The following is a 26054-nucleotide window of genomic DNA, read 5'->3' as shown; positions in this document are numbered from 1 at the left end:
CCAATAAACTTGTGAAATTTTTTCAACTCTGTTAGCCATTACTGAAATGCAGATTAAATGGATATGATACTCTATCCTGCTCCAGTGAGAATTGCATCATCAAAGGAATAATGAGCGCTGGGGTAGGTGAAGGCAAAAAAGAGCCTTTATACAACACTGGTAAGACTGGACACTGGTACGGCCACTGTAAACCAGTGCAGAGGCCCATAGAACACTAAAAATCCTAGCACTGCTCCTGGGTGTACACTCAAAGGAATCTAAGTCACCATACTGTGAAGACACCTGCTGTAATATACTGTGTTCATAAATTCTCATTTCCTGTTGAAGCTTAGCAAGAAACTACCTCCCATTTCAGATGCATATTTGTCACAAAGTATCTTACACAATGATAGTTATGATAAATGGTGCTGGTTACCAGCAAAAAAGTCACAGGCCATGGCCATGACTACCAGAGTTACAAAGAGCTTTATTAAAAAGGAGGGAATAGGAGGGGGGAGAGTCAGGCCTGGAGAGAAAGAAAGATGGCAGGAGAGAGAGCAGAGAGAGAGGGTGGGGGCCCATGTCTGGCTTTTTTAAGGTACAGATTGCATGACCACATAGCCGCCAGCACCTGCTGATGACATAAGATGCAAGACCCCAAGCTGCGCATATACAGGATCCTAACATTGCAGACTTTTTGCTTATTATAAAAAGTGAGTGAATAGAAATAGGGGTGTAGTTTCTTCGGGAAAACTGCTTCCAGCTGACTTGGTGGGCATCGGTTAGCTCTTAAGAGGTAAGGAAGGGGGCTTTCTGAGGTAGACAGGCGTCCTGGGATGGTGGGTAAGGCTGTCCTGCTGCCCTGGAGCTGTCCATTCCTCTTGGCTTGGCACTCTGGCTGCTTTTGTGTCTGACAGGATGCTGGAGAGACAGAGAAAGCCTAAAGTAGATCCGACCTGTCCAGATGGATTTAAGCTGGTTTCTGGAGCTTGCGAAAAATTTTGATCATGTTAAGAAGCAGCCATGAGAAAATTAGTGACCATTTGTGGTGTTTAGTACTCTGCTTGTATTGGTTAGTGTTAATGAGAGAGACAGAGAGATTGTAACATGTTAAGCTTTATCAGAGACAGATTATTTAAGGCACCTGTTTTCTTTACTAGTTTAGCATCCAGGAGACACGGGGGATCAATTTTTGAGAGCACTTAACAGTAATAGATGGTTATATTAACGTCTGTTTTTATAGAACCCAGACACTTTTGGGTCTGGGGGTGTAAATACCTTTTAGCTGTTACAGTTTCTTATTTGATGATATCTGGACTCCAGTTCTGTGGTGATCCTATAATCATTAGCTGAATAGTTGATTAGAAGCGGTAAGTGGGAAGAGAAAAGCTTGTGGTGCATGAGAACTTATTTTTTTGGAATTAGGGACTTTTTTTGGAATTAGGCCCAGAGATCAGGGTCCTGTCTGCGTGCATGAGGAGGAGAAGCACCGTTTACAGGTCTAGAGTGAGGCCCATGGAGGGAGCAATGAAATGAAAGCTCCTATCTTAACTGGAAAGTCTTTTCCCATTAAAAAACCCTGAAAGTACAATTAAATCTGGGGGGTAAGGCTGTCCTCCCTACCCCAACAATAGGGAAATGAGGAGAGGTGAGACCCCAAAACTCCCAGGACTGGGTTAGTGGCTCTGGTATCCAGAAGGAAAAAAAATGGATCACTTCCATGCTGTGTTCTGGTTCCCTGCGAATGAACCTGTGGCCAAGCCTAGGTCTGCTGGAGGTCTTTGTCTGTCCCCCTGCCAATTGGTACCTGGGGGCAGTCAGCTGACTGGTTATCTTTCTAGGTGGCACTTCAAACAAGGCTCAATTGATGGCCTGGCCTGGAAGGGCACACACTAGCCCACATGGCCTTCTTCCCACCCCACACTTAAAACAGGGACCCAATGCCTTTCGGGAGCCAGTTTGTGCGAGCACTTGGCAATTCTGTTCTCCAGCTTTGTCATCTCTCCCCTGGTACACCTTAAATTCCACAGCTGAAATTTCTGCCTGTGGGGTCAGGAGCCTTGCTCTAGTCCTCTGTCGGGAGGTCTGGGGGACAAGAGATGGAATTTTTTTTGAGGACAGCCTTAGGAATACCTGCCAGGAGGCAGGCTATAAACTGATCTCTGGCTAAAGAGCCATCCTGATTACTGTGATCCCCATGTGTGTTTTGATCATAAACTTACATGGATCCTAGTCTGCTATCAGACCCATCTGTCTATGCCTCTCAGGGCAACTTGACAATGAGTGGGAGGAGTTAAGGTAAGTTAAAGCCCACCCACTGCCAGAGAGTAGAGAGTGGAAGTCAGATAGACAGAAATGGTTGCACGTAGCAGAGGAAGATCAGAAGTGGAGAGGGGTGGGGGTGAGATTCAGAGCTTTGGTAGAAAGCTTGGGGATTAGGTAACTCTTTTAGATAATTCCCAAGAAGCCATTATGTGGCCAAATTTACTGGTATCTACCTCTACATTCCATGGCTGCAGCACCGAGAGAGAAAAATAAAAAATTAAAATAATGAACTGGGATCAGACTCCAGTCACAGGTGTCCCTGAGGTAGGAGAAGGATCTATGAATCAGCACAAGTTACTCCCTGTTTCATCAAGAGAGGAGTAAGCTGGGAGTGTACTACGCAGCACGTGGACCCCCCCCCCAGGAGTCCAACAGCATTGACCTCCTTGTCAAGGGAGAGAATGAGTTGTTGCCAATGCAGCCCGAGGAACCCCCCTCCCCGGGGGTCTGGCATCAGTAATATAACTCAGTTGCAGTTTGGGGAGATGTAGTGATGGTGGTGGTGGGAGCACAGTACTGTGGTGGAGGGCAAATGCATAGCGGTCAGTCGCAGGTCTTCAGTTAGGTTTCCAACAATGTTCAGCCCTGGATGCTGAGTGTGTGGAATTTCCTATCCAAGATCTGATTCATGGTACCAAATGATAAGTAAATGGCACTGGGGTGGAGCTGGTTACTGGTAGAAAAGTCACAATCACAACAGAATCCAATGGTAGTTTTTAGAGATTTATTAGGAGGGGAAAGGGATGGGAGAGAGAGAGGGGAAAGCTAGGCCTGGCAGGGGATGGAAGCAGGGAGCAGAGCAGAGAGAGAACAGGGAACAGAGAGAGAGTGGAGAGAGAGGGCGGGAGTCCGCGTCAGGTTTTTTAAGGCGGGTACATAGTCACCAGCACCCACTGATGATGTAAGATGCAAGACCCCGAGCTGTGCATATGTGGGAGTGAGGGCAGGATCCTAACACACAATCCTTTGTCTGGAAACAGGTTGGCCTCCTGAATCTGTGAAAAGGAGAAAGGAGAACAGTAAAGCAGCCCAGGTAAAAACATCATGCCCTTGACAAGAACTAAAACATACATCATCCTCAGGACTGTCTGGTACCAGTACTAAACTTAATTTCAGTCTCAGTTATGTTCAGAGTAAACATAAAATGCCCGTGAAGGGAATGGCTCATCGGAAGTCTCACCTGGGGGAAGGCATTCTCTCTAGGATCCACTTTATGAATTGTGGATAAGATGACTGTTTTCATAGAGCATCTTCAGTCATTCCTGATGGGTGGTGTCCTTGCCTAATCTCATGTCCTGCTATTTACCCACTGTTACCATTCATTTTATTTTATTTTTACTTGCTATATATTTAACAACTCATTCAAAACCAAAAACATGGCTCTGACAAATTGATATCTATATGGAAAAATGTGCTCACCTATGCTTTTCACAGTATTAGACACAGCAAAGATAGGGAATGAGCTCAGATTCCCATTACCAGATCCATGGATGCAGAAATTATGGTCAATAAACTTAATGATGCTTTTTGTAGCTATAAAGAAGAATTAAAGTGTCATGTACAGAAAAATAGATTAAATTGGAGAGTATCATGTTAAACAAAGTAAGCCAGACACAGACAAATTCCTCTCACATGTGGAATTTAGATTTGTGTGTGCATGTGGTGTGTGTGTGTGTGTGTGTGTGTGTGTGTGTGTGTGCGCGCGCGTGCACATTGGACATCAAAGTAGAAGGGAAATCATTTGGGAAATCAGAGAGGTCCTAAGAGAGGGGACAACTAGAGAGAGCGACTGGAAGACAGAGACAAGTGTCATCTTTCCTTTCATTGGAGTCATGCCTAACCATCTATGTTACATGTAGTTGTGTGTGTATGACAGAACAGCAAAGGAAGGAAAGGACCACCAAGAGTGGAGACAGAGAGCAAGGCAAGATGATTGGGGCAAATGTGGACAAAGGTGGAGAATGTTCCAAACAGAAAAAGGAAAGGAAGAGGATTCCAAATGGCACTTAAGGGTTGGCAAATGGTGCAGTGTGATGGTCCTTCTATATGCTGTGAACATGTGTTGCTCTCATTAATAATAAAGCTGTTTGGCCATTGGGGAGGCAGAATAAGGTCAGGTGGCAGAATCAAACTGAAGATGGAGATGAAAAAGGGCAGAGTCATGGCAGATGCAAGCCAACCAGAGAACCAGTAAGTCATGCGCCATGTGGCAATGCATAGATTAATAGAAATGGGTTAAATTAAATATAAGAGCTACTTAGTAATAAGCCTGAGTCATTGGTCAAGCATTTATAATTAGTATAAGTCTCTGTGTGGTAATTTGAGAAGCAGCTGCCAAGTATTTGGGAGTTGCAGGTAGGACTATTCTGTTTACATATGGCACCAATATATTCCAGAAAAGATAATGGGCATCAAAGAAAGTCCATATGAAGTTTGTTTCCTTTGTGGAAAAAGCTAGCCATGTGGGCAAAGAAACTGTCCTTGCCTTGACTGCTGACGGTAAGTACACTGTCCAATTTGGAGAGGCATGACACAAAGAAAAGCAACTGCTGAACAGGGTAAGACAGTTCTTCAAATTTTCCTGCTTCTGAAAAAGGTCTGTCAGACATACTAGGCCTATAGGCCAGAGCTGGATGCCTCAACATTACAGAGGAACTTTGAATGACTATCCAGGCAGCTTGAGGTCCCCATCATTAGATAACATTTCATCCTTCTGGAGTCTTTGATGGAGTCAAAGATTAAACAGTTGTAATTATAGTTTTCCTCAGTTATGACAAAAGATTAATTAGATATGAAACTTTAGGCTCACCAAAATAATATAGATAATTGAATATTTTCTATGATTTTGTTAAACACAAATAGACTAGATATTGTAACTATAATTCTTACTTGATAACTATTTTGTTATATGTAACTTTATGTTTTATTTATTATTTATTTAACTTAGCTATGTTCAAGCTAAAGCCTTTCTTTTTGGTTAGACAGAAAGGGGGAAATGCAATGTTATGGTCTTTCTATATGCTGTGAATATGTGTTGCTCTCATTGGTTGAAAATAAAGTTGTTTGGCCAATGGCAAAGCAGAATAAGGTTAGGTGGAACAATCAAACTGAAGATGGAGATAGAGAAGGGCAGAGTCATAGCAGATGCAATCCAGCCAACCAAGAAGCAAGATGCCGAAGGAACAGTAAGCCACAGGCCACATGGCAATCTGTAGATTAATAGAAATTGGTTAATTTAAATATAAGAGCTAGTTAGTAATAAGCCTGAGCCATCAGCCAAGTAATTTGATAACTGGTTGCCAGGTATTTAGTAGTTTCTGGCAGGACAGAAACTTCTGTTTACAAACTGGGACTTCGGGGGCCCCATCAGACTGCCCTGAAAGGCATGTCTTACTCCCACATTCAAAATATTTGATACCTATAGTGACTGTAAAAGCTAAAGCTGGAACAAAGCCCAGATGTAGTTCAGTTACAGATTACATCAATTTTGTCCCTTATACTAACAATCTGACATAAGGAGCAACACCACTTTTATGCTGATGAGTACTGTCATGCTGTTCTACACCCATAATGCCTAAAATCATCGAGTCAGTGATGCAAATGATGAAGCATGAGCAGGACAGAGATAAAAGTCAATGGTAACAAATCTTGGAAGAACTCAGGTACTGTATTTATTAGATGTGAATTTTCAAATAATTATGATAAATAAATTAAACTATGAAATTTGGAAAATAATGAACATTGGGAGAGGTAGAAACATTATTCAAGAACTACATTAGTTCACTTTTTGGTGCTATAGCAAAATATCTGAGACAATATACTTTATAAATAAGGGTTTATTTAGCTTGTGGTGCTGGGTGCTATATAAAGTCCAGAAAAACTAGTGCCAATATCTGCTCTCCATCTGATAAAGGCCTGTGGCTTCACAGCATGAGAGGTCATCGGGTATTGAAACAGAGCAACCTTGCCAGCTTGAGTCTTTCTTCCTCTTATAAAGCCATTATGGGGTCCGACTTTCATGACATTATCTAATACTAGTTTCTTCCATATTGCTTCTCTTCTAAATATCAGTAACACATCCTTGGAGGATTAAATTTTCAATACATAGACTCTGGAGATGAAATGCTCCAACCACAGCAAAAATCAGAGAACCAACAAAGTAAGAAACAGTCTAAGAAAATATTCCTAGGTTGTCCATGCCCTTTCAAAGTGTGACCTTTAAATTACGTTATGTCTACATAAATCAACACAAAATGATAAAGTTTTAAAAGTTGGGAGGGGCAATAAGAAGTAACAAATAAAGTGATGTACTCCAAAGAACCAGGAGAGTAGTCAGGGAAGGGACAGGTGGAACATATAAAGAAAAGAACCAAGACGATGACTAAAATCCATCCATATGAATGAGTACATTAACTGTAAACAGACTATGCATTCCATGTAAAAGCCAAAATATGATCAGAATAGATTTTTAAATCACAAGAATCAACTATGCTGTGTTGATGAAACACAGATAAAAAAATGCACAGTGATAGTTACGCTTGGCTATCAACTGTACTAAAGGTGTCAAGGCTAGTGAAATGCCCTTGTATGTCTCCAAGTGTTCCCTGAGACTAACATGTGGGACAGTGAGACAGGAGGGAAAGTCCTTCCCTGAAGAGTGTGGCATCCTCCCATAGGGGGACTTGGGAGTGACTAGTTTTGGTTTTATTTCTGTTTCTTTTTTTTTTAAATAGGGTCTCACAAGGTAGCACTGGACTATAAGTCACTATTTCAATGAGGCAGATCTCAAACTCCTGTCAACTTTTATGTCTCAGCCTCTCGAATGCTAGGATTACAGACCTGAGCCACAAGCTTGGTAGTTACTGTACCTACCACTGCTGCCAGCCCTAACATCAGGCTCCTGCTTCTTTAACATGGACTCAATATCAGTGACTCCCTAGAGAATGTCTAGATTTCAGACCAAACTGAAACTAGTAAAGCCTCCCAATTCCTGGATTGGAAGGCTGGTTCTCTGTTTCTGAAGCATGCAAATAGTTAGTGTTAGAACACCCACTTCCTACAAGTAAGCCAATGAAATAGATAGATAGAGGATAGATGAGAGATGATAGAGATAGATAGATAGATAGAAAGATAGATAGATAGATAGATAGATAGATAGATAGATAGATAGATAGATAGATAGATAGATAGATAGATAGATAGATAGATGGACGCACGCATGGATGCATGGATGGATGGATGGGTGGATGGATGGATGGATGCATGGAGGCATGGATGCATGGATGCATGATTGCATGGATGGATACTTTCTATTGCTCTGCTCCTCTGGAGAACCTTACCTAATATACTTATAAAAAGTAATGGTGTAACATATTTCTATAAAAAATATAAACTATGCAGCTGGGCATGGTGGCACATGTCTTTAATCCCAGCACTCAGGAGGTAGAGGCAGACCGATTTCTGTGTTCAAGGCCAGTTTGGTCTACAGAGTGAGTTCCAGGATATCCAGGGCTATACAAAAAGAAAAAAGAAAAAAAAAGAAAATGAAATATCCAAGTAGAAGAAAATATGGAAAGTGCATAAAGAAAAATCAAAAAGTCGTTTATTTAAATTCTATATGTAAGAGTATCATAAGTTTTTAAGTCAAAGCTAAGGACCCCAAATGATACCCATTTTGAGGCAAAGAAATGAGAATAAATGCCATATTTTCTCTGAAGAAAGAAAAAGTTAAAATTCTACTATGTCCTTTACCAAGAAAATTGAATTCTGGTCTGGAAAATTTATTCCCACAAATAAACTCATTTTAATATTCTAGATTCTTGTAATTAGATTGTGTGCTTATACATTACATAAGCCAACCCTCTCTGTTGCTGTCCCTGTCTTTGTCTCTGTCTCTCTTTGTCTCTATCTCTGTCTGTCTGTCTCTCTCTCAGTGTGTGCATGTGTGTGTGTGTGTGTGTGTGTGTGTGTATGTATGTGTGTGTGTGTTCCTTATTCATGGATTCAACCAACTACAAACAAAGCATTTGGGGGGAAATGTTTATCTGTACTGAATATGTCAAAAATCCTTCCTTTCTTGTCATAGTTGTCTAAGCAACAATGACAACATAACTATTGATTGTTTTGAAGTTCTATATGAATCTAGAATTTTAAAAGAATATTTCTGAGGAGAAAGTCATTAGTATATTGATGAGAATTGCATTGAATCTATAGATTGTTTTGGGTGATATAGTCATTTCAAAAATAATCTAAAATAGTTCTACTGATCCATAAATATGGTATGTCTTTCCATTTCTTTTTGTGTTAGCAATCATTTTAATCAGTGTTTCATACTTTTGATTGTAAAGATCTTTTCTATGTTTATATATGTTGATTCCTGAATATTTCATTTTTGTGATTATTTTTATTTCTTTTGGGCAAGTTCTTTGTTGGTATGCTGATACTACAACTTAAATGAATTTGTCTGTGATTACCAAGGCCTTTTCTGATGGGGTTAGCTAAATAAACTCTTTATGTCTATTATGTCACAGGCCATGACATAAATACAACAGATGACAATTAATAATTCAGGTGTCAACCCACCAGATGAACAACTCTCTGATGGAGGAACTTCATCAAGCAGCATACAGAAAATTGGTTTCTTCTGCTTGTAATATTCTCATGTGCTGCCACAATTCCTCCCTAAAAAGAACAGCTGTGGGGTTCTTTCCACAGCCTACTGGTGGTGTTTTTTATACTTTCTGGGCACACATATATCTGTGGATGGTCAGAAAGATGGTTTCTTCTTAAGCTGTATAATTTTGATGAATAAAATAATACTAGGCTATTTTTCATAGCTCAGATTGACATAGGAAAATAACAATATTCTCAGTTACAAAGACAGCTTTTTACACCATTATCTGATTTAAAATCTCAGAGCAAATTCAAAGCAGACTAGTTGCTCCTGCAAATGAAATGCACAAGGACAAGTTCCCAGGTGTGTGTTCGTGGAACCAAGATCAGGACTGTCTGCTTTTCCAGATGGTCCATGTTCAATTCCCAGCACCTATATGGCTGCTCACAACCATCTGTAGTTCTTGTCCCAGGGGATCCAATGCTCTCATCTGGCATCTGCAGCCACTGCAAACACATTGTGCCTAGACATTAATTCAGAAAAAATATTTATACACAAAAAATAAAAATAAATAAAATCTCAAAAAACTGCTACCTATGAATTCATAATCCCCCTAAAATGCTATGATGCAAAATTGTCTTCTACACAAAAACATGAACCATGATTTTATCTAGACTATTGGGATTGATATGAGATTTATTCTTTTATTTATAAAAACAATATTTTCAGGAAAAGAAATATACTTACTTGGAAAATTAAGTGATTAAATAGTCAATAATGGTCTTTGATTATAATAAACATAATTATTTGTTTTAGGACCTACAGGATTCTGTTCAGATATTTTCATAAAGAAGTAACTAATTACTGATGTTATACAAAATATTATTAGAAAAAAAAGGGGAGGGTTGGAACCATAGCTCTAGCAATGCATGAACTTCAGTCATGCGTAAGCTCCTCCAAACCTCAGTATCTTCACATATAAACCCTGCTTACTTCATGGTTATTGTGTATGCCAAAGATGAAGATAAACATGACACATACTGTCACACTACTAAGAAAGGGGTTAAAGGAATATAGAGTTGGGAGATTGTCAATTTATAAGCATGTTTTGGGTCTGGAGAGAAGAGAGGAAACAAGGATGGGTTGAAGATATTAGAATGGAGATTTTCTATGATCTCTAAATATAAAGATAAATAATAGAAATAAATCATCCTTAAAAATTTTTTAGAAACTCTTTCCAAACTGAATCAGAGTTAAATATTTTTCATGTTCTTCATAGTGTCATGTTTGTAATACTAAATTATTCATACAGATCCACGTCCTTTACTTTCTGAAAAATTATGATTGCCAATTAGCAGCACAGAATAACATCTATCTTCTGTCCACTTCCTAGTGAGTCCACTCCATGTTCTCATGTCACATCCACACACCCTGATTATAAGAAGGCACAGATGTTAACTGTCTGCTCCTTCTGTTTTCTTAAGAAATCTAAGCAAAATGTAATTGGGAAACTGAATTGCTTTGGGAATACCTAAGAACTTCACATATAAATCTTTATTCAAAACATTTTTAATGTAATGCATTTACATTAATTTCCATCTCTAGAGCTGTCAATTATTCTGCTTTCTGGCATAGAAATGTCACTGCTGAGAACAAACAAACAAACAAACAAACAAATAAATAAATAAATCCGGGTAAAAAAAATAAGGCAACACTGCTTGGCAAAATAAGGCAGAAGGACCAGTAATTTGTTTTTCCCAGAGACAATCTGTGTCTTCTATGTAGTTAGAAGATGGAATATAAGTTCAAAGTGCTTTTAGTTTTTATTTCATGCACATGTTCAAACTTTTCCTCTGTTCAAGGAATCTAGAGAAATAATTATTACTTGTATTAGATTCTTCATACTCAAAATTTGACACATTATAAGTGTGCTAATGGTGTTGTTCACACAGATCTAAAATTCTCTGCTTTCTTTAATCTCTAGGGGCAGATTTTCCTTACAAAGATTTGAGAATCCAGTTGAACTTCATAGCTCTGCTTCATTTTTTCAGTTCAGATAATTCAGGAAATGAAAATGTAAGCTGTTCATGATGAAAACAAATATGTACTATAATTAAAGATCCAGGAAAAGCACTAACCTAATTAAACACATGTCTTTTATTAGGAAAGATCAAGAATAAAAACATAAACTTGTGTTTTCAATATTTCTGGCTTCATTCTCAGAGATGCTGGCATGAAAATGAGATGACACTATAAATGCCAGTTTAGAGATGGAAACGAAGAGGGAGAGAGTCAACAGTTTTTAGCACTTTTCTCTTGGACACAGTTACACCAGACAGAGTTTGACTAAAGTGACAAGACTCGGATTTAAAGAGCCAGTCCTGAGAGTCAGGCTTTTCATGCAAATTATATACTACATAAAAACTATGCTATGGCTAAAAACACACCCATCTTCTCTTTTAAGAAAAAGCAACCTCTTTTCTTCCAGTGCCCTTTAGAATCTCACTTAGGAGAAGACAACAGAATCTCAATTGCTATTCCAATTGGAATGTTGAATAATAATTCATTAACTTTGAATATGGGAGTGGGAAAGGGGGTTCCTTATTGTTCATCTGCATAAATATGGCTCCAGAAAAAGTTTAGATGTGTATCTTTGTCTTTGCTGAGAGTCATCTGCACACTTACCTTACTTTTATGTCCAACAGTCTTGTTCTCAGCAAGAACTATATAGTCTTTTCCTTGGGCTTGGAAACTTTTTCCCAGATTACCACATTCTAGATTCTCTCTCATTAAGGTTGGCCACTTTACCATATATATGTATATGGTACATACAGTGCCTGAGAAAATAATTATGTTTGCATTCATACATTGATATATCTTCCTACTAACTAAAATCTTAACTCATCAATACCAGGATGTGGATGTTTATTTCTATTTCTAATTCTTTAAATAACATTTGCCCACAATAGAGAAATAATTGATAATATGTGCCTTAACAATAAAACTGTAGTCTGCTGTTCTCTAAAGTGTTATGGGTAAAGTAGATCTCCAAAAGTCATTCAGTCTCAAAGGAATCTATTCTCACCTTCATAAGCAAATAAAACTAACTACTCAATCCAGTTTAAAATCAAAAGAAATACTTAAAAAATAGAAGGTTCTTAGTGAAGATCCACAGCACCTAAAAAAAGGAGGAGTGGTGTTTCCTGCTTTTCAGAAATAGAAATAGGAAGAAGAGCAGGATTATGGGGAAGAGGGAAGGAGAGAGGGAGGAGAAAGACAAGGGGGAGAACCAAGGGGAGAAAGGGGACAAAAAAGAGGAGGAAGAGGAGGGAGGAAGCCAAACAAGGAGGAAGAGGAGAAGGACAAGGTAAAACTCTCAAAAAGCTTTTTAAATGTATGCTATTATTCTAACCAAATACCATATATATAAATATAAATCCATTGCAAATTTTGCACATGAAGTGTAAGTCATATTGCAAGAAAACTGAATTTTACTTGAATAAGCTCAGTGGGAAATAATTTAATTCTTTCAGAGTATGATGGTAGAGTTTAAAATATAGCTGTTAACTTAGAATTAATATGTTTTTAAAAGAGTTGTTGTAATAAAAGTGTCTTTAAAGCAGGAATATGTATGTATATAGTAGGGTCAAGAAAGTGATAAAGAAGAAAATAACCAAATAAAAACACATAAAATCAAACTAGAAGAATTAAATTTAGAAATACATATATATATATATATATATATATATATATATATATATATTTACATTAAGTGTATCAGGAATATTAGTTATAAAATGGTTGTTTTATAGCAAAAAATTGAATTGAAAATCAATAATTTGATATGGTTAAACTTATCAACTATTTAAGATTTTCTAAAACCCAACACTTACAATAGTAAATGCCACTTCACAGCATTTAATCCTAATGTAATTACTATTGGCATTTTCTAAGTAGACAACTGAAGATACATCAGTTTAGAGGTGGCAGATTGTCTAAGTTGAAAGACTTGGCTGGGGACAGGGAAAGAACTCAGAGGGGAATCTCCCAATATCTAAAACCTATCTTAATTTCACTCTACCACTCTGTGATCTAAGCACATACTTTCCACTAATTACCAGCATCTTTGCCTAAAGGTTTCTGTTTCCATTGCTGACCAGACCTCCTTGATTGGATACTCCAACTGAGCATTATAATTAAATTTTTTGCCTTGTTTTAACAAAATAAGGAAAGGGAATATCTTGGGGGTGCATCAGGCTATGCCATGCCATTTCTCAGACCAGTGTTCGTCTATCAAGAAGTTCCATTTTCATCTTTAAAACCGTACTATTGTACTATTTATTTGGGGGGAGCACAAAAATTAAGTTTACAGGCAAAGTTAGGCTCTGAAGTATAAGATATAATAAGAAATGGTATACTTGGAGTCAGATAAATCATTTAGCTTTGAAAATAATGTACAGAAAATTGAGCTTAGCCCAGAGAAAATATATATAAAATGAGTTTAGAAGCAAATAATATAATGTGGAAATACATTTAAAATGGAACAATACATGAATTTAATGGATAAGAAACTGTTTTAAAATTTAGGGTGAAAAAACTCTATACTACAGGAATAGCCAAATAAACACAGTAGATGTCATGAAATCTGATGATCAATGATATTGACAGTTATGGGTATGATTAAGGGAATTCCAAATGTCATTTGGTAGGGATTTACCTACCTTCCTGCAATCATTTCCAAATATAATTAGATTGTTAAATGTTCTCTATTAGCATGAATCAGACAAAACCAAGACAGAATTGTGATCTTTATTAGCTTCATTATATCAAAAAGGCATTGATTTCAATAATCTTTCTGATGAACTAAAATAGTTAATAAGGACCAACTCACAGAAGAATAAATAATATGGCACATATTAAAAGAAACGTATAGTCTATAATTCATTATACATGAAGCATTAATAATAATTGTAGACATTGCAATAAAATAAAAAAGCATTTTGCCTGCAGGAAGTGTTATGAACTTGCTTACATAATTTGAATATCTGGGTTGATAAGCACATAACCAAACCTAGACAAAGAACTCCAAGCAACTAAAGTGATAAGAGCAGGAGAAATAACAGTCTTCCCCAGGCCCCCAATAGTTTATTCAATATTAGGGGTCAGCCCTAAGATGGTACACATAGAAGTAGTGTTGTGTGGACAGAGCAGCCAAGCTGTATTTAAATATCCAGGAAGATAAATATATGTACATATAAATGAACTGCTTTTAAAAACAGACCATGAATTTGAAAGAGTGAAGGTGCGGGGCAGCATTTGGAGGGAGGAAAGGAAAAATTGATGTAATTGTATTTTAATTTCAAATTTTAATATATGTAAAGAGTTAATGAACTAAAAAAGAAGTTGAAAAGAAAGCTGTTAGTTCCATAATTATTAATTTATAAGGATGCCCATGGTATTAAGTGAGAAGAAAAGAGCATCCAAAATGATTCTATTTCAACAGAAACAAACATTTGTGTTTATAACCTGATGCAATGGGTATATAAAACAACAGGAAGCAGAATGGGCCAAGTCAGGCTGCAAAGACACTGAGATGAGAAAATGCTAAATTTTGCAGGCATATGTGAGAAATTGTATCGTTTACATTTTAAATGGAAATTCATGTTATTTTTGTAGTTTGAGAAGCAAATGCAATTTTTCTATTTTGTTCTGGAGACAGTCCTGCCATGAAGCCTAGGCTGGCTTGAAACTGCCTCAGCTTCTGGAGTACTGGGATTACAGGTGTGTACCACCATGTCTTACAGCACCTAAGATGAGGGGACTCTAATTAATGAGAAAGGAAGTAGATAAGTACAGAAGAAGGGAGGAAGATAAAATAACAGCTAGGATGTCTGAAAAAGTCATAAGGAATCATAATATTAATCTACCTAAAAATACCTGTTATACATGTAAGTCAGTGTATAAATATACACATACAGTTTAAATGAAATTTCCTTATCTGAACTGACAATGCCCCCTCCAAAAGACAAAGACCACTTAACAAAAAACCCAACACCAGTCATGAGAAGTTCCTTTTGGATTTGTTCTTCAGGGTCATCCAAGAGACCCCCCAAAACATTATAGGCTATTGCTATTGCTGCTCTTCCAGAGGTGGAAGGTAATTTTTTGTTGCTAAAGACACAGGGCCCAGAAGCCTCTGAGCTAAAACTGACCAGAATTTCTCCTCTCTGAGGACCAGTTTTCATATTATCAAAAGGTGCCATGCAAGGTTCCAAAGGAAGGAAGCAACCAATAGTACCCAGCTATGATGCGTATGAAACACAACAATGGCCAGCATGGCACAGTAACCCCAAGGGTGTAGCAGTGGCAAGCATACCTTAGCAGTAACCAGCAACTTCCTAATTGGAGTTAAGGCCTGTGCAACAAGAGGGAAATCATATCTGTTGTTGAAACCTAGTCAACCACCCAGGGATAATGAGCTCATAAATCTTGGAGGAGAACCTACAACCACCACTTTACTAAACCAGCACAATCCCTGACCACATTCTAAATATTTGTCCTTATTTTTATGGATAAGTGAAGTCATCGAGCCTCATTAAGGCAACATCTCTTTGAAACAGACAGAGACCATTACAGAAAACCTCAACCAATCAAAATGTAGAGTTGTTGAGGCCAGTCCCAAAAGATATATCTACAACACAATTCCTGCACCCAAGGCTCAGAGATCATTGCATAAAAACAGGGAGAAAGATTCTAAGAGGAACAGGGAATTTACTATGAGATTGTGTTCCCCAGGAATATCAGAAGTTACATCCATAAAATATCACCAATACAACTGCCTAAACATGAACTGAAGTCTTTAAAATTAATGTTACCCTAAAAAAATCACTAAAATGTAATAGCATCTAATCTTATGAAATCACATAGCACATGAGCAATGTTTTAGCTAAGTTTGCAACACTCTTAACTCATCCTTGGTCTGTAAATTCAACAAGTAGCCAAATTCAACTTCTGCTAAAATTGTCCCCAACACTATCAAGTTGATTGTCTAACTTGAGCTCTGGAGGTCACATGAAAGACAAGAGAACCCAGAAGCTTCTAAAATTCTATGAGTCTGATTTAGAGGAGGTGGGGGAAGAAAGTTTAGAAAAATCTGTTTTATATAAATATAAAACAAGAAACCTAGAACTCCTCATTTGAACCATCTGAGGTACCCAGGAGCTCATAATACAGGAAGTCACTGCATTGTATTGACATGCTTAATTCAGCCAATTTCAGGTGTACCCCAGCTAGCAGGAGGGAATTATTAGTCATGTTATCTATTTAAGTCCCTTAGAAAATCCATGCAAAGCGTACCAACTTCACAGAGAAATGTTCACTAGATCTATAAAAAACACAATTATACCTGAGAGCTCCAACTCACATGACTTAAGAAATCTGCTTCAACGAAGTACATAACACTTTGGCCCCACCCCTTAATGCATTTGTTGAAAATGTGGTGCTATAGAGAAAAAGCACAATTTTTGCCAGGGTAGATGTACACTTATGGCAGACATGGTGCATCAAAGGATTGAGGCTATCTAGGAGAGAGATATAAGCAGGTCAAGAAGGCAGAATCTATTGATCAGGTATATCTTCTACAAACTGTTTGTGAGGGTACCCAGATCTTGGGGTGGCAGGAATATCCTGGGGGCAGAAAAAAGGTTACTGACAGAGGGGATGTTTACTCAACTTCCAGGGTAAGTAAAGGCTAAAATGTTGTGACCCATTAAACATGTTTTCATCTCTTCCAGAAGCATGTCTTTGACTTTATGGACCACTTTGTTCTCACTGAGGAGTCTAAGGTACTTCATTGTAGTGGCAGTTTGAGGATGGAACCTAGCTGGGCCTTTTGTTTTTCCACCTGCCACTGTCACATCTTCAAAGTGGCATTCAAACCACAGAGGTACAGCTTTGAAACTGCTGTTCTCCCTGACATGAGAGCTGAGCTAGTGTAGACAGGGGTACTCTTCTCATCTACTTAAACAAATGCTCCAAAAGGGAATCAGCATTAAACAAATGCAGGCTGCTCTTTGCAGGCAGGTCGTTCCAGCTGTGCATCAGAACAGACTCTACATGAAAGCTCTGGCCTCTACCCACAAAGACATGAACCCAGCAATAGCCTTTTGAAAAAGAAATGTCCTCCATAGACTGCACAGCATTCACTTGACTCTACTTCAGCAGTGTTTACTAGGCCAGGTGGGCCTGGGGACTTGGGACAAAGAAGGCACAGCTTGAGGATGCTTAAACACAGTTAAAACTGGCCTTACCTTCACCTTCAAGGTACAAGAACAAGAGGAGCAATTCACAGAGCTACACTCAGAAAACAAACGTTACATGAAAGGAAAAGTTCAAAGATGAGAAATTCTCCAAAGGTGGGAGAAGCAGAAAGAAAAGAAAAAGGTGGTAGGAGGGCTGTTAATTCAAAACATTGAGCAGATCCAGAGCTCAGCATGCATTTCAGTAGTGCCCACTACTGGATATGCTGTTCCCTACAAACTCATACTCTGTTCCGGATGAAGACTGACTTCTTCTCAGACTTACTAGTAAAATAAAAAAGAAATTACAATAGGGACCAAATGAGAAGCCAAAATAATGCTAACAACTAAAATACGAACTGCTTCTGTATTTAAAGGGTGGCCGGGTATTTTATTACATTGTTGTATAAAATTATGCTAAATAGTTTTTTTTAAAGTTTTCTATATGTTAAAGAATTTTTATACATATAAAAGAAAATTCCAAAGTGCTTTGGAAAGCTTTGAGTTTATGTGAAGATGGTAAAACAGGGCCAGGTGAGCCTGTAGAAGGAATGGGTTCAAATATGAATCAGTAATGAGCTACTGAGAATGCAGGAGATGAAAGAGAGTCTTTGGCACTCTGGAGGGGAAAAAACAACTAATTTTCTTAGTACATAATATGTTGCATCTTTTTATATCATTTACAAAGGAAAAGTTCTTTGGTTCCTAGTAAGAGCTTCATTTAAAGCTAAGTTGGCTGACTCTGAAAAGCAGTGATTATAGATAGCAAGTGCAATTAAGATAATTACAAGAGAAATGGGTACAAGTCTTTATCATGATGTAACTTTAAAATGCCATTTTTTTTAGGGAAAATGGAGAAAATAGAGGGTATTCAAGCATACATATTTAGGCCATTTAGACAAACAACTTTTATTGAGTAGAAGTTCGTTTTTAATGTAGCAAGATGTTAGTAGCCTCAGGAGTGCCACCAACATATTCTTTCATGATGGATCCATTTGGAAGAAGCAGTTCTGAAATCCAGCTTAGTCTATGGTTTATCTTTCCCATGAGGATGGATCACACAGAATTCACTACATGTGCCCATAGTGGGCTTCTGCAGACCTACGCAATGACTGTGAAAGTTTAATTTATGGATACCTTTCCTTCACAGTAACAATGTTGTTGCCAGTGAGACTCAGATTGTGGCCTCCAAGACCCACACTCAGTAACTTCAAAGAATCAGCAAGCCTTTCCCCAATCTATTGGATAAAAGCAGGTACAACTGGTAGATATATAATTTCTTTCACACATATTTCAAAGAGCCTAGAGAAAGAAAGGTGCCACTTCTGTCAGCTGGTCAGTCAATTGGTTGGTTGACTGGTGCATCGGTCAGTCTATTGGTCAGTTCTTCAGTTGGTGGAGTAATTTGGTTGTTTCTAGCTCACTAAATGTCTCTTATAGGTTGGAACTGTGATGATCTTTAGCTTGTTTAAGCCTAGAAAGCACTTTTTAGCAAATGTACCGTTCTGATACAGTGGCTAGGAGATGTCTGCCATGAACTATGTTGACTTCAGGAACCTTAGAAGATTAGCTACAACTGGTCGAGACTCTGTCAATTGTACCTGCTTGTTCATCTTGAGCTACCTCCTATTAGAAGAAGCCTTTTTGCATAATTATATTATAGTTTGGATATGAGAACGATCACTATTGGCACCAAAGAGATTAGTTTTATGTAACTATGCTCCCATCCCAAAGGCTCTGCAAAGATTAATATAGAGCTTATGGAAGCTGGTGAAGTGCCTCCAACTTGGAGTCCTCCTCACCCTCTAGAGCAGCCTAAGAATAGCAGATTACCCACTTTTAACTACATGTGAAGAGAAAAAAGTAAAACAAAAGGAAAGGAGGACAAGAGACTGTGCAAAGAGTCTAAAGTCAGTTCAAATAAGATAACAAGCACAGAGAGAATAGTAAAAAATAAAAACAAAGAATATTCTAGAAACTGAGACTGTCTCCAATGAGTTACTAGTAAAACCATATGCTTTTCTGGCCATGGAGCATGCTCACGTGCCCCCTAAGATGTTACGGAGCAGTAAAGAAGGTTGCATAAGGTATGTGCAGTAAACTGATAATGTTCAGACAATTATCTCTCCTGTCACACACATAGCTGTATTCCTCTTGCTTCATTACACTGTGGGCTTTTGAGGATTAAATTGTAACTAACAGATAAATAAATAGCACTAACCCCTTTTGGCCACTAAAAGATAATGCTAGGCCTGAAGTATTCATTTAAATGAGAATAAATGTAAATGAATAAGCCAACACGATAGAAAAGGTGATCAATGCTAGAAAGCCAAATGAAGTCCAATTTTCATGCTTCCTAAGTACCATAGGAGTCTCTGTGGATAGACAGGAATTCTTTATGCAGCATTGATGAAATTCTGATTGCTTCAATGCAGACTGCATTACAGCTGCATTGTATATTATGCTGTGTTAGCGGCTCACACAGTGTGAGTCACAGGATCAGGAAGAAATGGTTTCTCCTGATCTCTGATTATTACAACTATTTCAGTCTCATAGAAAGGATGGAGAAATGATGCATGATGATTATCTTATTATTTGGTCTTCAAATTAGCACATCTATTTTCCTCTAATACATGAAGTGGGCAGTACTGTCAGGGACTAAAGGAGCACATTAATCCTTCATCTCTCTTACCTAACATAGTCATCTTGATAGATACCAAGAAGAAAGCTACTTCCTGACTCACATTATATTACAGTTCTGCCAAACAGGAATAGGATGCTCCAGTAGGTTATAATAACAGCATTTTGTACTGTGCTTTTACCAGAGACATGACACTCTAGGTGCCTATAGGTGTGCTTTCTCTTCAGGCTCCTTATATTAAGGAAGGCTTCCAAATACTCATCCTTTCTTTGCCATTTTCTTATATTACGTCTTATCTTTTCATATTTATACCACATTGTAATTGGATAAATGTATCCACTTTTCCATGAGTGCAGTAGAAAGCATGGATAGCTGCACATGTGGCAGGTAACTGGAAGAAAGCAGAGGAACCAAAGGTAGGTCCAGGAGGCTCCCTACATTAGATGGGGAATCCCTTCTGCTTGGAGTGCACTCCAGAAAGCTCCTCTCATCTTATCTCAAGTACCTTCTTGCCTCTCCTCCTCCCTTGGCACTGCCATCTGGGACAATCCAATGCCCAGAAGTAAGTGTTGTAATCAGACTGTCAACATCTGCTCACAACTTAGGAGCTGTGTCATTCAACAGACATATCTAATGAGTAAGGTGCAGGAACATAAAGCTCACTCCAGAGAACATAAAATGGTGAATGAATGTAAAAATATATACAACTTCAAGAGGATTCCAATAAGTATCAATGAGACATACTTGAGCTGCTATTCCCATCTACCAAACTCTTTTTTGAAATTCAGAACAACTAGGGAGTTGAGGAGATATCTCCGTCAGCAAAGAGCTTGCTATATAGCATTAGGGCCAAAGTTTGGATGCCTAGACAGGACCACATACAAATTCAAGCACAGAGTCACACACCTGTAATCCCCACACTGGGGAAATGGAACAGGAGGATCCTGGGGCTTTGCTAACCAGCCTGTCTATGGAGAGCAATTGAGAAAGCCTGTCCTCCACATATATGTGCACTTGCAAGCATGCTAACTCAATACGTATGTACAAACACATAAACACAAGAAAAACAACAGCTAATGATAATAAACTTGAGATGAAATGGGTACACTCATCCACTTTTGGAAATGACAACAGGAAGAGAGTGAAGAAGTTAATAGCTTTGAATACTTCCTTAAATTCACACTGAGATAATTCAAAGTATCAGTATTTTTATCATTACAGACACTTGGAATATGCCTCTTAGAGCATGTTTGTGGTACCAAAAGTGATAGAAAGTTAGGAAGACATCAAAGATTGATCAAATGCAATGGGTACTAAAGAGTCCATGGTAATCAGAATATAAAACAATATGTGGAATATACAGACATTCCCTCATTCAAGGTCTTATAATACATCTAGTGCGTAACTATATTTGTTACCTTTCTGTTGCTTTGATAAATCACTATGACCGAGGCAATGTGCCAAAGAAGGGTTTATTTGGGCTTCAGTTCCAAAGGGTCAGGGACCACGGTGGGAAGAACAACACAGAAGTGGGCTGCAGACACAGCAGCTGGAACCAAAAGCTCAAAGCCGACGGCTTACTTCTCAAGCTACAGTCAGAGAGCAAAGGAGAAACTGTGATGGCGTGAGGCCTTGAAATTTCAAAGCCCGTCCTGAGTGGCGTATTTTCTATAGCAAAACTACACTTTCTAAACCTCTTCAAATAGTACCGCCATCTGGAGATGAAGTATTCAAATGCCAAGACCCTATGGGAATACTCATAATTCAAACAACCATTAAGTCTGTCATTATTTTAAAAGCTAAAAATGAATTTTCAAGAAAATTTTGTTTTGTATTGAGCTTTTATTTCAGTTGGTAGAAATAAAACTGAAATAACAGTTGATAGACAGATGATAGTCCAATAAGAAAATTAACGATGGTTTTTCCACCAAGAATAATAGCTCATTACTTCAGTCCCCAAAACTATGCCTATAAACAAGAAAAGTAAAGTAATTTTGGTTAAAACATAGAGCTTTTTAAAATTACATTTGTTTTCCAAAGTTAACATATCAGAACTCTTAATAATGTAAAAAATACTAAGTCTATTTGAGGAAGGCACAAACGCAGGGAAATTTTAAGTCTCAAGAAAGAAGATAATTCTATTGTACCTTTTCTCTCTTTGTATTGACTATAATTTTACCTGGCTTAATAGAATCATATTTTTATAGAGCTAAAATTCCTAGAATCTATATGTAAAGTAGGTTTGTTTGCAATCTTGTTTATTTCCTGCATACTTTTTTTTTTTTTACTATTCTAAAATTTTACTAAGATTTTGCTTATTTGGCATGTTCAGCTGCTTTAGGTCTCCACAGGGAGATCAGTCCATGAACAAGGGTCTGGGATGTCTCATTTGCTAAGTATCCCCAGCATTTGGCAGAGTGCTTGGCAAAAAGCATAGTGTTAACTTTGGTTCGCTTTCTTACAACCCATCTCTGCTGTGAGTTCTACTCATAAAATACTTCCAGAATGCCTCAACCACGTCACACGACATAATTAGGAGACAGTTCCCTGTGAGTCTCTTGTGCTTCATATGTGTGAAGCCAGTGTTGACTGCTATGTCATGACAGAGTTTCATGACTACCACCCACGAATCTACATCAGGCTAACCTGCTAGTTTTGTAATCCATAGGGCAAAATCCCCATCTCTTACAGTTCCTGTAGTCTTCCATGCCTCTGGCAGTATCAACCCTCCCTCCTACTGGGGGCTCCTGCCTCTCCCCTGTTTCTCTATAATCTTTATGTACAACAAGAGTAATACTGAAAATTAAAGATGATGAAACAATTCCTTAGCATCATCGCTAATAGTCTCCTGTCTTCACATTATCATACACTATGCCTTTCTCTGTCTTGCTCCATTCTCCTCACTGCTCTGTGAGTGTTCTCTGCCTCAAATGTCCTTGCTCAGATCATTCCTTTCCTGCTTCAGGTTTCTGCTCAGACTGCACTTTCTCACAAGCTCTCCCTACCCTTTAAACACTGTGACCCTCCTTTGTGCTTAGCACCACAGCCTCTGGTGCTGTTTTCAGCACAGCCTCAGCTTCTTCGCTGTTGTTTTTATTTCTATCTCCTGGCACAGGAGAACTTGGCTTCATCTTACCTGTGTCTCAGATCTGAAACAGTTTACAGAACCATAGTGGTTAGTTGTTGCCATTATTTGGCAGTATGTCGAGTCCAAAATTAAAGTGGACTAAAGTCACATACAATAACCAGGTTGATTCAGGGCATCAGACAATTTATATTCTGAGGGCATTCTGAGCATTAAGCAAGATCCTGTGAGAAAAGTTCACTTGAGTTCAAGTTGTATACAGCCACAAAGGACAAGGGCACATGAGTTTAGGCTATATACAGTCAGGAGGACAGCTTGTGCTTGGAAACATCTTTCTGAATAATAATAGTAAAATGATGGGTAATCTGAAGTAAACCAACTCCTATTTACACCTGGGAGGGACATAAAAGTACATTCCAAGAACAAAACCATGTGATGGAGGAGCAGACTCTTGTCTTGTTTACTTGGAGTTTTCTCACAAGGTCTCAGAAATCTCCTCACACAACTTCATTTATGGAATGTGTTCTGACAGTTAGTGCCTAATAAATTCTTCTTAAATGATTGAATATCAACTTTTAGTCAAGACAGAGTCAGTCTTTTATTCTGTCAGAATTTTATATTATTTGATATGTAGTGAATTAATAATCAATGTTAACTCATAATGTGTTGGCTAATGACACAATTAATATATTAATATGCAAAAGATGAAGCAAGTGTGCCTGAGTTCACACATAGGGCCTATCTACAGTTTCCCTTTCTATTCTGCTGCAACTTTACCTGGTTGAATTAAAATGCTACTTTTATAAAGGCATAATTCTAGAAACTATATATAAAATAAGTGTGGGCAAGTTACATGCTCTCTTTGAGATTTAGTTTCATGATTATAAAAAAAATTGTCTTCCTCATGATTGTTGAATATAAGAACAAGTGAAATTGCCTATCAAGTATTTAAATTACTGATATTTTCACTTAAAATCTCAATAAAATTTTCTTAACTTGTTTGATTTACATACCAGTTTATTTTGATATTATTGAGTGACTTTTTCTAAAGACATGAATAAATGTCTATTTATCCCAGATAAGGCACCAAAAACAAACAAACAAAACAAAAACAAACAAACAAAACAAAAACAAACAAACAAAAAAAGATTCCATCCAAGTCTAACTTGGTAAACCAGTTAGTTTATTTAGGTTACCTACAGAAGTATAAGTTAGAGTACTTAGAAGAACCTGAGTGACTCAAAGACAGACATTTACTTCACTGAAAAGCCTACCCAATATGTGTGACAACTCATCAAGGCTATGTCCCTTGTACAACTTGCAGTCATATCAGAGGGCCAGGCAGTTCTCATCGACAATTGTTATCTCATACATAACCTTGGAGAGAAGCCTTATACTTCTTGTAACTTTTAGAAGCTTCCTTAACTTTGCAAGTTGTGTTTATTTCATGTCTTATGAATCCTCCTCCTCCCTCCAGCACAGAACGTTTAAAGCAAAGTTGGCAACAGTTATCACAAAGGAAAACTTGACACATCATAAATCATTATGCCTATTTTTTTCATCTTATATCCTCACACATAGATGTTTCTCAAAAAAAATATAGTAGCAATAATGTTAATTGCTTTTACATCTCTGCGACAGAAACCTAAGAAAACCAACATAATGAGAGGAGATGTCTCAGAGATATTGGCTTCTTTAATGCTGAATCTGTGGTGAGGCAGAGCATCATGAAAGCATGTGAAGGGGAAGCCATTCACCTCATGGCAGACTGGAAGAAAAGACTGAGGAAGGGACTCTCAAAACCACACCTCTAATGGTTACTTCCTCCAGCTATGACCCTTCTTCCAGAGTTTCCATAAACACCCCAAATAACACCACCAGCTAGAGACCAAGTATGCCACACATGAGCCTGTCAGGATTCACCCTGTCTTCAAACCATGACACTCAAATCTGAGAAAAATGGTAATCACCAACAATCTTATCATAGTAATATAATTATTATAATTTAGTTGTATTCTACATTATTTCCTATGACTATTTTTCAGTTTAATTGTAATGCACACATATTTTTGTATCTTGATTTTTTACTTGTTACATAAATATAATATATTCCCACTTAACCATAGTTGTTTTCCAACCATTATTTTTTTGATAGCTGCATCATTTTGTCAACTAAATGTATTATAATTTACTTGAATGTTTTCCAATTACTGGTTACTTGGGTGATTTCCATCAGTTCAATAAAATTTAAAAGACCCAAAAAACCCTAGTTTCCTTTTCTTTCTCCTTTCTCTCCTCCCTCCCTCCTCTCTTCTAAACCAAAACACAGCAAGTCTGACCCTTTTGGAGAAAAAGGAACTAAATTCTTCCACTCCTCATTTGCAAGAGAACACTCCTGAATAATTCATGAGCACATAACGATGAAAGGGATATACAACATCTAGCTGATTATTAACATAATACAGCCAAATGAAACATTATCCTAAAAAGTTACTTAATTGCAGCTGTGAAAATGAGACTTTGTACATTTTAGAAAGTCATATTTGAGATGTAAATAAATACATTTCCAAATTATTTTAAGACATTGCCTAGTGCAAATTCTTCCCTATAAATGGTAGTTATTGGAGGTTGCCCCCCCACCTAAACAAGAATAGAAAATCAGCCCTTTCAACTTACTCAGTGAATAATTGAGAGAAGTAGTAAATTTCTACAAATAAGAGGTAACATAAAATCACTTAGATTTCTGTATATAAATGTTAGTTTTACTTTTTCATCAGATGCTATAAGAAACAACTCAAATGGGAGCACAGAAATTGTGATACTTACTTCAAACATTGGTAATATTTGACTATATAATCCATCAAATGAGTATACTTCTTATATCAAAAAGGAAATGATAAGCCAGCAAAAAATACAAACAAAAACAAAATATTTATTTTACTTGGAATCAAGAGAAAGGAGAAGCAGGAAGTACAGAGCACTAGTACCAACGTCTATGAGGGCCATGAAGTGCAGGAGCAATTGGAAACCTTGGGAGGTGTGCCCACTCCAACTGCTTCTCAGGCCCTCCCCAGTGTAACTTTTGTTCTGTTCCCTGCTGGCTGCTCTCTAGGT

The 26054-nt window shown here is 37.7% G+C and overlaps 1 long non-coding RNA gene across 1 annotated transcript in view; it reads right to left on the bottom strand.

Annotated features, from left to right (window-relative positions):
- Nucleotides 1-2893: 2893 nt before the first annotated feature.
- Nucleotides 2894-26054, bottom strand: part of LOC119088546 — a 72330-nt gene continuing 49169 nt past the window's right edge. Inside the window, exons 2-3 of the long non-coding RNA XR_005092212.1 lie at nucleotides 10505-10563; nucleotides 2894-3299 (exon numbers count right to left, since the gene is read on the bottom strand). This is a non-coding gene — a long non-coding RNA (uncharacterized LOC119088546). The remainder of the gene's footprint in view (nucleotides 3300-10504; nucleotides 10564-26054) is intronic.

Source organism: Peromyscus leucopus, chromosome 9, assembly GCF_004664715.2.
Source record: "Peromyscus leucopus breed LL Stock chromosome 9, UCI_PerLeu_2.1, whole genome shotgun sequence".
Taxonomy (NCBI): domain Eukaryota; kingdom Metazoa; phylum Chordata; class Mammalia; order Rodentia; family Cricetidae; genus Peromyscus; species Peromyscus leucopus.
The sequence above is the reverse complement of the archived record's forward strand: the minus strand, read 5'-3'. Positions and strand labels throughout refer to the sequence as shown.